This window comes from Babylonia areolata, chromosome 30, assembly GCF_041734735.1.
Source record: "Babylonia areolata isolate BAREFJ2019XMU chromosome 30, ASM4173473v1, whole genome shotgun sequence".
NCBI lineage: Eukaryota > Metazoa > Mollusca > Gastropoda > Neogastropoda > Buccinidae > Babylonia > Babylonia areolata.
The window spans coordinates 9,649,879-9,663,605 of NC_134905.1; the positions used below are offsets into that span (position 1 = coordinate 9,649,879).

At 38.9% G+C, this 13,727-nt stretch overlaps 1 long non-coding RNA gene across 1 annotated transcript; it reads right to left on the reverse strand.

Annotated features, from left to right (window-relative positions):
• Nucleotides 1-463: 463 nt before the first annotated feature.
• Nucleotides 464-9,736, reverse strand: LOC143275280 (uncharacterized). Its single transcript, XR_013053417.1, has 4 exons — nucleotides 9,643-9,736; nucleotides 2,181-2,361; nucleotides 1,653-1,712; nucleotides 464-755 (listed from the first exon to the last, which is right to left on the reverse strand). It is a non-coding gene; the product is annotated as an uncharacterized LOC143275280 (long non-coding RNA).
• Nucleotides 9,737-13,727: the final 3,991 nt, after the last annotated feature.

A 13,727-nucleotide genomic window follows, 5' to 3' on the forward strand; every position in this document is an offset into this window, starting at 1 on the left:
GTTATATTAGCCTTTCACTTCAGTGAAGTGCACGATGTTTTGAGATGGTTTCTGGGGTTTGGTATTGTTTGATCTAGGTGTGCTGCTTGCAAGACCTGCGTGCTGCAGTGTAGGATCATTGCTTAATTTAGGACTGTATTGCTTATCCATGCTTAGAGCTGCTTTCTTGTGAACGCTCAGTCAAAACCACTCCATGTGGCCCTGCTGTTGGTATGAGTGTGTGAATGTGTGCACCCCTCTGTTCCTTTGACCTGCGATCCTCCCTAATTCTCAACCCTTCTATCCCTTTTCTCCCCCATTTTTGCATCAACTTAATGCAAATTTACTTTTCCAACCAGAAGGAAAGGGTGGATATGGCAGGGCATCTTTACACACACACACACACATCTAATAGCCCATGTTTTTCAATAGTTTTACGGATTCTCATCCTTCCGAACTTTATTACCATAGTGCTCCTGTTGAATCTTCACGAGGGTGAGTTGAGCCTTGAATAGCTCTTTCTGAACTTCGATGAGTTCAATTTGTGCTGTCATCCAGCGTTTCACAATGGCATCTTCTTGGTCATCTTTCAGTTTGCTTTTTCCACTTCCTGGTGTCCCAGGTAGCAGCTGCCACCTGGGCGTTGACCCACTGGAGACCATTCGTACCTGAAGTGTACGGTCATTTGTGGTCGGGCTGTTGGCATCAATGTCTCCAGTTGTTGAGGCCTGACTGTCTCGTATCATTTCCACTGCTTGATGAACAAACAGCAGCAGCTGAAACAGTTCCAAATATTTCACCCTCAGTATCTTGACTAAGAGAGACAACGAGTTTCATGTATTCATAAGTGAAATTAAAGGTCATCTCAGTTTGATGTGGTCCTGTATGTTGCTTTTGGACGTCTTAAAAACATTTTCTCAAAAAAGTAAATTCTAGTTTGTTTCTCCATGAATGAGAAGAAGAAAGTGGTTTGTTTCTCCTCACATAAACCCTAGAGAACAGGCATACCAACTGACTGATAAGACATGCATACAGTCCCTTTTGCAAATGTGTATGGGATAGGAGTTTGAGTTTCTAAATCCTTATTTTTCAAATGCAATGGTGCAAAAAAACAAAAAAAAACAAAAACAAAAAAAAAACAAACCCAAAAACAGGAAACATTTCTTAGTCAAGTATTAGGATTAATTGGAGAAATGAGCAAATCTTTTTTTCCCCTTAAAAATTTTTTTTATACACTTTTCATTTGATAAATTTTACACTTTTCATTTCATTATATGGACATGACATGGAGATGGTTTGAACAATAGTTAACACATTTTTTGCTTCCCTTTTTCCAACAGCTTTTTTTTTTCTTTTTTTCTTTTTTTAATGAAAAGCACAATTTATTTCTTATAATCTGGTGTCCTTTTTCTGTGACTAAGCTGCAGATAACAGGGACTTGAACAGTAAGCAGGCATGTCATATGAACATATAGTCATTGTAAGTCAAAGCATTGTCTAAAGACAATCACACATGCATTATATTAAGACTGAGTAATTAGCAGAATACATTGCTCTTTTTTCTTTTGGTTACAACACATTTTTACAGACTGTGCCCAACAGAAAAAAAGCAATCACCCCCCACCCCTTCCCCATTTGGGTGGAGGTCACTTGGTGGTGGTGGATGTATCTTACCCTCTGTATCTTTATCCACAGTGCCCTCTTCCAATTGTTTTTGGGCTGGTATCACTGCATCTGCACACATGATGATGCATCAAATATTAGCATTAGAATAACTATTACAGCCATTTGTGACTTTGTTATAGCTGGTTCAGTCAGATTTAACAGAGAACACAGACAGCGTGTTTAGTATAAAGAATAAAAAAAAGAAATTAGTACTTGGTTTGACATTCCAGAATATGAGTTTTATCATCTCTTTTGACAATCAAATAGTACAATTTGCTGTGACTACATCGTTCACAGATCCAGTAGTATTCTATTAACTGTATACCTTAAGGTTTCCTCCAGTGACAATGCCAGCAGTGATACGTGTTTTTTTGTTTTTTTTAATACACACAAAAAGTTCTAAATATTTCCTTTGAACTTGCCCATAGACACATCTATCTGACTCAAGAATGAAGTACACATTGCAATAATATTAACAAAAGATTAAGCTTCATGAAAACAAATTACAGTTCACAATGTATTACTGTTGATACTTACATAATCTTTTTCAGTATGGTGGATGTAAAATTATCTATAAATCAATTTGTTATTAACCCCTTTTTTTCTTGAGCCAGACTGGTCTCTTTTGACATTTTGATACATTCGAAAGTGATGGTCGGGTTGATGTTTTCTGCTAGTCCTTTTGCCATCGCCATTGTGTCGCCATGCTCTTCATCAACTGAAAAAAACCCACCAAACCCAACAATGTTGAAAAATTAAATGTCAAATATCAAAGGGTGTCTTTTCCATACTCTGGAGGGGAAATGTTACTCCTCCAATTATAACACAACAAAATCTTTTTGATTAAAATGAAAATAGTTCCTTTAGTTGGCATGAACCTATACACATGCTGTAAGTTTGTAATGAAAAAATCACATAAACAAGAGGATCTGCATGATTACTTAATTATATATCATGTGACATTCTTTGCCCTGCAAGTTAATGCATTGCTGCTTCATGTTCAACTTGGAACAAAATACATCTTTCACCTATGTCACACATGACTCACATAAAAACTACATGATGATGGAAACTAAACACACTATATAAAACAAGAGAGGCAAGGCCTTCAAGACTCACTTGCGATACACTTAAAAAAAAAAAAAAAAAAAGTAATCGTTAAAATGTGTTCTGTATTTGTTATTATAAAGCTTTGGGTTAAAAAAAAAAAAAAAAAAAAGAAAGAAAGAAAAAAAGTAACGGCAGATTCGAGCCCCGCGTGTTCGGGTGAGAAGAAACTGTCTTACCCATTACACTCTCATGGCGCCTTAACTGACGTTCAAAAATATAACATTTAAACATGCTTTTTGACTCACTTGTGTAAACAAAGTGAGTCCATGTTTTAACCCGGTGTTCGGTTGTCTGTGTGTGTGTGTGTGTGTGTGTGTGTGTCCATGGTAAACTTTAACAGACATTTTCTCTGCAAATACTTTGTCAGTTGACACCAAATTAGGCATAAAAATAGGAAAACTTCAGTTCTTTCCAGTCATCTTGTTTAAAACAATATTGCACCTCTGGGATGGGCACCAAAAAAAAAAAAAATGAAGCCTAATTATATGCAAACTGCATTTACTGTTATATATATATATTTTTTTTTTTTTTTTTTTTTTTTTTTTTTTTTTTTGTTGTATTCTCTAAACTTGGCACTTTGATCTGATATTCCGACCCAACAACAAGAGCAGTCATTATTATCATTTTTTGTTCAAACAGGAACTTCTTTTGCTAAACATGGAAGTTTTATTTATTTGGAGACGTTTTGGTGCAGAGGGTAAAAAAGGGAAATTACTCTAATAATGCTAGGGGACTTAATTTGCTTTAAACTGATCTTTCTCATCTTAAACATTACATTTTGAAATTATACTCAATACATAAAAAGCTTGGATTTTTTTTTTTTTTTTTTAAGTGTATCACAAGTGAGTCTTGAAGGCCTTGCCTCTCTTGTTTTAAAGGGCGATAAATCGATTGCGGTATTTGCAGTGAGAACGCTGTTTAAATCATTATTATTCTGGTGTATCTTGGGCATTCAAAAAATCGTTAAGGGCAATTAAAAATTCTTTTTAAGTCCGCGGTAAAGGAGACGTGGCTATCACCGCAATCAAACTGCAACATTTAGCCGTTTTCTCTGGATCTAAATAGATGTACAAGTTTAGTTACACCGGGTTGACACGGTCGATTCAATTTCTCTTTTATGTTCATTCTAGTTTTATAGTTTTCAAGTTGATATGAAAATTGAGTATTTTGTTAAACTAATAACATGTAGAGCCAAGTACAAGTACTTCTAAACGTCGTATGAAGTGAAAAGGACTTAATTTTGAGAAAAGTCAAGACTTGAAATTTTACGTTTCATCAATTCAAGGGTATCAACTCTCATGGTTTATTATTTTTTGACTGTGAATTCCGACTGATTCTGTGGATATTTTTATGGCAGTTCGGGGCATAATCCAGTAAGTGATGAGACGTTCACAAATCTTTCTCTGAATAAGTATTTAACGGTCTCCTTCTCCAACTTTCCATCACACGTTATCGTGTATTGTCGATTGAATATAGGATTGAACAGGCAGGTCAACAACTTGAAACAAAATGGCGTCGTTCGCGTTCGCGAAGAATATGAGCACGCGCTTTGAATATGCATAAATATGTGTACGCAACTGATTTTTGCCCATGACCTTCAGGGCTCAGCCAATAGATCTATAAAGTCCACTCATAGTATTGATTTTAGTATTTTCCGAAAAAAGACCACTTGGGCGAATGAACATAGTGAAAGCCCTGTACACAGAGTAAAACACACAAGCTTTTTATGTATTGAGTATAATTTCAACATGTAATATTTAAGATGAGAAAGACCAGTTTAAAGTAAAACACACAAGCTTTTTATGTACTGAGTATAATTTCAACATGTAATATTTAAGATGAGAAAGACCAGTTTAGCCCCCTAACTTTAATTACAGATTAATTTCCCTTTTTATATTATCTGCACCAAAGACATGCAAAATAAAAGTAACTTCCATGCTTGGCAAAAGAAGTTCCTGTGTGAACAAAAAATGATAAAAATGACTGTTCTTGTCAGAATATCAGATCAAAGTGCCAAGTTTAGAGAATAAAAAACATATAACAGTAAATTGTGTTTGCATATAATTTGGCTTCTTTTTAAACAAATTTTTGTGCCCATCCCTGAGGTACAATATTGTTTTAAACAAGATTACTGGAAAGAACTGAATGTTTCCTATTTTTATGCCAAATTTGGTGTCAACTGACAAAGTATTTGCAGAGAAAATGGCAATGTTAAAGTTTACCATGGACACACACACACACACACACACACACACACACACACACAGAGACAACTAAACACCGGGTTAAAACAGACTGTTTACACAAGTGAGTCAAAAATAAGCATCATCTACTTGCTACTTATCCTCTACTCTCTATTCTGTGTGAGAGAGAGAGAGAGAGAGAGAGAGAGAGAGAGACAACAGGTTTTTCATGTGAAATCTGAATTGATTTCCCCAGGGAAAGAGCGTTGGTGAAGTGCAGTGCCATCTAAAAAAAAAAAAACAACAAAAGCCGAGAGATTTTCAGTTTCATGACAAAGAGATGTTTCTTTGCTCTTATTTCATCCTAATTAAAAAAACAAAAACAAAAAACAAAAACACACACACAAACATACGAACCAAAACGTATGCACCCATTTTACTAAAAACACATCTGTATGATATATGACAAACAACAACAGCACGTTGTGCCATCCATTCAGTGAGTTGGGTTACACTTCTGGTCAGGCATCAGCTTAGCAGATGTGATGTAGCATATATGGACTTGTCCGCACGCAGACAGCCCCTTTTAGTAGCTGTTTTCCAAGCATGTTGATTTGAAGCTTGAGTATAAACTTCATTGTTCCAGCAGATGCAATACTGTGATTGGATTATCTACATGGATGTATCAGTGTGCACCTGCAAGGTTCTTGGTTGGTTTGTCAAATAAATTCACACTAGCACCTCCTTCCATTACAAGACATATTATCAGTTAAAGAACTTAAACATTCTAGGTTGTTTCTAACACTCCCCTTTCATCACATTTAAACCAGTCCAGCAGATCAACCACCATTTACTGATTTCGATTTTAATCATTTTTGTGATCCCATTACATTCTACCATAATCCACACTGTATGTCATTCAAATCACGATGAGAAACTCTCATACTGCCTCATCTAAAATGAAAACGATGATGATGATTACTATTATAATCACTTGATAAATACCCATTTTGTCCTTCCACAGCATTCACGGTTTGCGTCATTCGTGTCCATGCTTCACGTGTTTTTGTTGTTGTTTTTTTTTGGGGGGGGTTTGTTTGTTTTTTGACACATTGTCTGTCTTCATGCTTTGTGTAATAATTCCGTATTCTGCTTGCAGCTCTTCCAAAGACAACATTTTCCCACTCATTGAAAATTGCTTATTTCTGACGTTTAGTGGTGCCTTCATCCGTCATCTCTGCGGGTGCGGAGAGAGGAAAGGAACCTGGAACCACGAGCGGCCTACATCTAGGAAAATCGGAAATCCTCAGAAAAGTCAAATATCTAAACGAATAGGTACAAGGCCATCACACCATCGATCGCCTCAAAGAAATAAAGGTAGAGAGAGGGCGCGGCTGTAAGTCTAGCATGAAAGGTAGAACACGATGCTTTGCAAATCAAACAAATATCGGCATTTCCTAACCAACATTGCGCAAATTTCTTCAAAACGGAACAGTATCTGTAGGCTTTTCCAAATACAATAGACTGAGCAAGTATAATGGTATATCATTGAGCCTTCATTGTTGTGCATTTTGATCTTTCATCATGTGGAGTGATGGCCTAGAGGTAACGCGTCCGCCAAGGAAGCGAGAGAATCTGAGCGCGCTGGTTCGAATCACCGCTCAGCCGCCGATATTTTCTCCGCCTCCACTAGACCTTGAGTGGTGGTCTGGACGCTAGTCATCCGGATGAGATGATAAACCGAGGTCTCGTGTGCAGCATGCACTTAGTGCACGTGAAAGGACCCACGTCAACAAAAGAATTGTTCCTGACAAAACTGTAGAAAAATCCGCTTCGATAGGAAAAACATAAAACTGCATGCAGGAAAATATACAAAAAATGGGTGGCACTGTAGTGTAGTGACGCGCTCTCCCTGGGGAGAGCAGCCTGAATATTACACATATAAATCTGTTGTGATAAAAAGAATACAAAATACAAATACAAATATTTTGCTATGGGTTATTGTTTTCAAGTTGTTTTATATATCACAGAATCACAGAAACGTTTGGCTATAGGCTAAAAGCCTTTTGCCCTCATAATCAGTGTCCATTTATGTGCTTTTGGATCACTTGTTGTGAACAGACCCTTGTTTAAAGTAGGCATAGTGTATACTACATTTATCTACAGCTCAATAAAGATTTAACTGAAGGCGTTTACCGATGGTGCATTGATGGTGTCATAGGAAAGGTCATTCCACAGATTTCTGATACGGTTAGTAAAAAAAAACTTGCGGAACTGGTTAGTTACGAAATTAGTTTATTTTGAAGTTGTGCCCTCGGGTTTTATCATAGTTAGCCATAGTAAACAAGGAAGAGGTGGTGCAAGGATCATAAATATTGTGCATGATCTTGTATACTTCAATGAGATCACCTCTTAATCTTCTAAACTCTAGGCTAGGCATATTAAAAAAAAGAGCCAGGCACTCCTCATAACTAAGATCTCGAGTACTATTAGTATTACTAGTTATACACTTTGTAAATCTGCGTTGAACACCTTCAATCATATTTATGTGCTTTTTAAGGTAAGGGCACCATACTGAGTTTCCATATTCAATAATGGGTCTAACCAGAGCTTTTTACTATGGATTCATAATTTCGGGAGATTTATTAGTTATAGTTCTCACAAGAAGACCAGAAATTTGATTTCCCTTTTTCACTATGTAAACCTCCCCTTGCTTCTATCGTAAAGAATAAGCCAATGGTCTTTACCCAACACAAAGGGAGTCGGGTTCGGGGAAAAGACAGATTAGGATTCACTATGATAAAGAAAACACAGCCAGGCCCAAAGATGTTTCTTGTTCACTTTAATTTTGTTGCACTAATTGACTAACTCAAAGAAAGAAAAGGTAAAAAAGAAAAAAGGGGAAAAAAAAAGAAAAGGGCTCTAGCAACCGTGGCCTGGAAACATCAATGCAAACCAACATAAGAACAATGCATTGTACATTCATTTCCAGACTTACAGTTACACACAATAATATCAACATATATCATACGTTTCCCCATCCAAATGGAGGAACAACATACAGAATCTGGAATTACAATTCCATGGGGCTGGGTACCCCAACCCATACTTCATACACGAGCATATCATCCATGAGACACGTGATAAGGGAATGCGCTATAGTACGTAGAACCTTCAGTTCAATCAACTCATATAGCATTATTAGCTCTCCACCTTGGGTTTTGCGCAACGGGTCATCAGCGAAGACAACCCACCCAAAACAAGAACCAATTAAGTGATGCGACAATCACTCTATGAATAAGGTAAACACCATCCAGTTTAACCCTATGCCGACCGAGTCGGAACATCATCTTCCAATTATGTGGACCTCATTCATCCAACATCATTGGGTCACCTGATTCCCACGTGCTCAACCAACAACGCTCATTAGCTCGCGTTTACAGTCAATCACAATTTGGATAACTGACCACTGTCCGAACCTCAAACAATTGGTAACAAAATATAAACTTGGCTTGAAGTGTGTATACACATGAGCAAGAAAAATAACCAGACATTCACATCTAACATGAATACATGGGTATATCATATATAACGAAACAATTATGAGGGGGAGAGAGAAAGAGAGAGAGCGAGTGCAGACAGGCAGACAGAGAGCGTGAGTGACAGAGGCAGCGAGAGAGAGAGAGAGCGAGCGAGCGAGTGCAGACAGGCAGACAGAGAGCGTGAGTGACAGACAGAGGCAGCGAGAGAGAGAGAGAGCGAGAGCAGACAGACAGACGGGCAGAGAGCGTGAAAGGCAAGACGGAGGCACACAGAGAGAGAGAGAGAGAGAGAGAGAGAGAGAGAGAGTGAGCAAGAGAAAGCGAGCGAGCGAGAGAGAGAGGGAGAGAGAGAGTATTCACACAGTTACGGGAAAAGAAACGTAATAACATATTTCAGTCTTTAACATTATTGCGAACATTCATTCATTAAACCAAAACTATATTCACTGAACATACTCATCCCAACTACAAGTACACCTGTCCATTAATACTAAACAACTGTCACCTATAAACACACTCTCCTTCATCATTATCGATTTCCCTTCCATTTATTATCATTATAGTTATCAATCCACAATAACCAGTAGGCCCGAAATATTTATGTCCTGTATAGACTATCTTCCTCCAGTTCCTAACAGTTTTTCCCCCGCAAAAATAATGCATGGAACTCTCTAAAAAACACCCCCAAAACACTTAATCTGCCACAACGCCAAAACAATATATCAAGATCCCGACAGTCGCATTTAAATATACCTTGGAAAACAAAACTGCTAAAACAACGCAAAACAATGAGCGCCGGCCGGATTAACCCCCAATATCTTATGTTCAGTAATCTAACTTTCAAAGACAAAATATCCCAAAACATATCAAGACTTCCCAACCTCTAATTCAACGTCTGGCTAAACTTTCTCCTTTTTTTTCTCCTCCCAATGGTGTATTCTCCCAAATACATACTTTGCTTCCCAATCAACATCAAGACTAAATAGGCTTTGCTAAAATCACAAACAATTAATGTCTCCAAATGCAAACGCACAAAAACAATCAATTTCCATCACATCAATATAACCTTGTAATGCACAATATAAAACATAATAACATACTAATATCAAGGAATAAAATCTCCTAGCATCAATGACAAAATGAAAGTAAAATATTTCCACACACCTGCTTTCCTGGCCACATCTCTCAGCACATACTGCTTCTAAAAGGGTTGGGCACTAACTGACCCCCCGCCCTTCCCTATGCTACTGCTTCCAACAAGAGTGGGGCACTAACTGATTCCCCGCCCTCTGTTCTGGCACTACAGGGCGCGGTTCCTGAAATTACTACACCTCATAATTATTCACTAGGGCTATTCTATTTTAATTTTATTGACTAACCAAAAGTTTTTTCCCCATAGATTCCAAAGTACATACATTCAAAACTGATTTCCTATTTTTTCATGTACATCATCTAAATCTCAACTAAAACTCTCTTACAAATAATAAACAAAATAATCAGGACTATTTTCTTAAAATTTACGGGAGAGTCTATTCCTCCCGCGAAATCCCCGCGAAAATATAGCGTCCTACCATCCCAGACCAGCTAACAGCTGGCATTAACCACCCTGACTTCAACTTAAACAGAACTGACAACCCGATGGTATCAGGGCTCACCACAGGCTTGCCTATAGGTGCACATTCCCGCGGTCAGTCCCACACCTTTGACCACGAGAGCGCCTGTAACATTAGACGGCTAGCCTTCGGTTTCCCCCCAGCAGCCTTGGTGCCAGCAATAGACCACAAGAACTTCATACTAGTGCACCCTGTACGGGTGTACAACTATATTATTTATATGTGCCTCAAAGCTTAGTTCTGGATCCATCGTGACCCCTAAATCTTTTTCGGCCATTGTACTATCCATTGTTCGAGTTACCCCCTTTTCCTGTATCGTGTACTGATACTGTGGATTATTCTTTCCAAGGTGCAGAACTTTGCATTTCTCGCTGTTAAATTGCAATAGCCAAGTGTTTGTCCATTTAACCATTTTCTCGTAAATACCATACTTAACATTTCCATTGAATGCATATATCTTTCTACTTTATAACAATTTCTTAAATCATTCAGGATATAAACAAGAAAATTTCTAAAAGTACATACTTAACAAATTTCTGGACAGAAAAAGATACACACAATAGAATACAGAACAACAAAGATTGTAAAAGCTCAAGACTGAATAAGAGTTTGAAGAGAATGAGGAAAAACAAGACAAAGCAAGAATTTTTTGTGATGTTTCAAGCCATAAAAAATAATTTTGAGATAAAGAGAATTAGAAATAAACAGTTGAATATGATAAAAATTGTAACTAAACTTCTGAAAAAAGAAGAGACAAAATATGGTAAAATACAAGTCAGAACAAGAAAAAAAAATTAAAAGAGTAAAAGCCCAAACTTACTATCTTGTAAGAGTCCATTTCAGGATACGTTGGTCGATGGAGTGTGAGTCTTCAACAAGCTACTGGGCAGTAATGGTCAGGTTCCTTCACAGATGTGCTTTTGCTCCAAGGCATTGTGTGTCTTCACCTTACAACTCGGCCGTTTTATACACACTTGGATGATGGGTCAGGGGTGATGCCGCTGTCACGCTCGTGCACGCGTGAGACGCTCAAAGAACCAATTAAAAGCCGTGGGCTGTGTTGTCACAAGAATTCCTTGATGACGCTAGAACGTCATCCACGTGTGTTGAATTTCAGTGAGCAGTATATCGCTCACTGATCGGTTTTCTTTGTATGTCTTTGTTTGTCCATCTGTCTGCCTGTGTCTGTGCTCGTCTTTTTGTTATCTCATCTCTCTCTCTCTCTCTCTGTATCTCTCTCTGCATATCTCTCTTTGTCTCTCTCTCTTTGTCTCTCTCTCTTTGTCTCTCTCTTGTACAGGCCACATCCCGGCGGGGCTTTCTCTCTTTGTCCCTGCCCCTGTCTGCCTCTCTGTCTTTCTCTCTGTCTCTGAATCTTCAGACAGAAAATAGTACACATCTCTGCTATCAGACAATTTATGAAGGATTAAAAACAACAACCCTCTTCTGGCACCATGTAACACGACGTTAAAAAAAAATCTTCTCCCCTATTTCTTTTCAAATGTTTGACAACCGTGATTTTGTCAGGGACAACCCTTTTGTAGCAGTATATTCTTTTACGTGCGCAAAATGCATGTTTCTAATTTCATCCGAATGAGTGTCGTGTAGTGTAGTGTTGTGTAGTGTATTAGTCTTTTGTTACAACAGGTTTCTCTGGATAAACAGGTCACTGAGGGTGGGGCACGATCAAAGAGCAGCTTCCAACAGAAGACTGAAAGAGATGAGTGTGTTGAGAGAATGTTATAATAATGATAACATAGATAATAATGATAATAATAATGACAGTACTACTACTACTACAACTAATAATGATGATGATAATAATAATGATAATAACAATAACGATAGTAATAATGATTGTTATCGCACTGAATTGCTGAGCAATCTACTGACCCAGCTCTTGGATCAGACAAACCTTCGTTTCACAATAAAATGAGAGCGATTTCAAGTTAAAACAAAATAAATGATATAGACAAAGGGGATAAAACAGCTCATGTCCAACCCAAGCGGTAAAGAAATCAGTTCATGCAAACAGACTGGGAAGAAGGGAGGCAGTCACAATATGTCACACGTGAGCAGAAAGAACAGTATCAGTATAGAGAAGAAAGAACAAATCATGTTATCCTGTTGTCCGTTCTCAGTAACCACGTTCTCATTTCAGTTCAGTTGAAGCGACCCTGATGACAAAGCCTCGCCAACTCCCCTCTTCTCCTCTACTTCTCACTCCCTCCCCCTCCTTCCTTACCTTAACTCCCACTGCTCCGCTTCCCCAACCCCTCGCCCCCCTGCCCTCCCCCCTCTCCGCACCCCTCCTACCCCCTCCCTCCCCTTCCCTTCAGTTTTCAGTGATGACGGATGAAGCATGGCCAGCTCAGTCGAACTACGATCACTGGTGGACACCTATCAGGGTCAGTGCAAGTCCTGACAAAGTTTGCCGTAACCAAGTAACAACTCACCCCCTCCGCCACCCCACTCCCTTCCCCCCACGCCCCCACCCATCCCCCACCTAACCGTCACGCATGCAGCACAATCTCTCTGTGTCCCTCTCCGCTCCGTCAGGGGCGAAGTCTGCTGCCAGTCTCCCCCAAGCCACGCCCCCTTCCCTTGAAACGAGCCTCGAAGCCTCCACGGAAGCCACGCCTTGAAAGCGCTCCGGGAGAGGGGGAGGGGCAGAGAGAGTGGGGAGGAAATTGGCTTGTGGCCAACCACCAACAGCCAGTGACTGTAAGCTATACTATATAGCACGTGGTGTGGTTTGCATTCTCACAGGAAGCTGTTGCCGATTTGACTTCCGAAGCGAGTATTTTCTGGGGTCTCTGGCAGAACTCAAAATTCATCAGCCCAGGTCCTGAAAGACCAGACACAAGCATTCACAGCTGTGAGTACTTTGTGTGTGTGTGTGTGTGTGTGTGTGTGAGTGTGTGTATGTGTGTGTGTGTGTGTGTGTGTGTGTGTGTGTGTGAGAGAGAGAGAGAGAGAGAGAGTGTAAGTGTGTGTGTGTGTGTGTGTGAAGGGAGGGGGGAGTGTTCGTTCTTTAGCGTCTTTTCACTATCAGTGATATTAGACGATTAAAGAAAAAAGGGGAGAGGGAGGGAGGGGGAGGGGAGGATGGGGGAGTCGGGGAAGAGGAAAACAGAAGAGGTAGAAAACTAGAAAACTACCAAAAAATGCATAACATGCAATAACATTTGACAGTAACAATTCAATAATAATAATGATAATCAGAAACCATTAACACAATTCTGCAGTACATTAAAGGAATGTAGAAATAGGGCTATGAACTAATGCCTGTGAAAGTTCGACCATAAGAACCTCGTCAGAAATAACTTTCCAAAAATCATCTACAGAATAATTATTCTTTTTGAAATACTTGGGCAAGAAGGTACATAACTGCTGACAGTAAAACAACGATGCAAGCTGAACTGCTTACCACAGAGGCATGTAACATTTTTACTACATTTCGTCTTCAGCGCATAAGTTTTATACGGAAGAAAGTAGAGGTTATTAATCTTGTACAGCAAGCTGATGGATTCGGTATCTTTTCTTTAATAATATTCTCGGGGAATAATGTTCCTTTGTTTTTACAAACTTTTCCTTCCATCGGTTATGAAATCGACCCCATGCTGATTTTTCTAA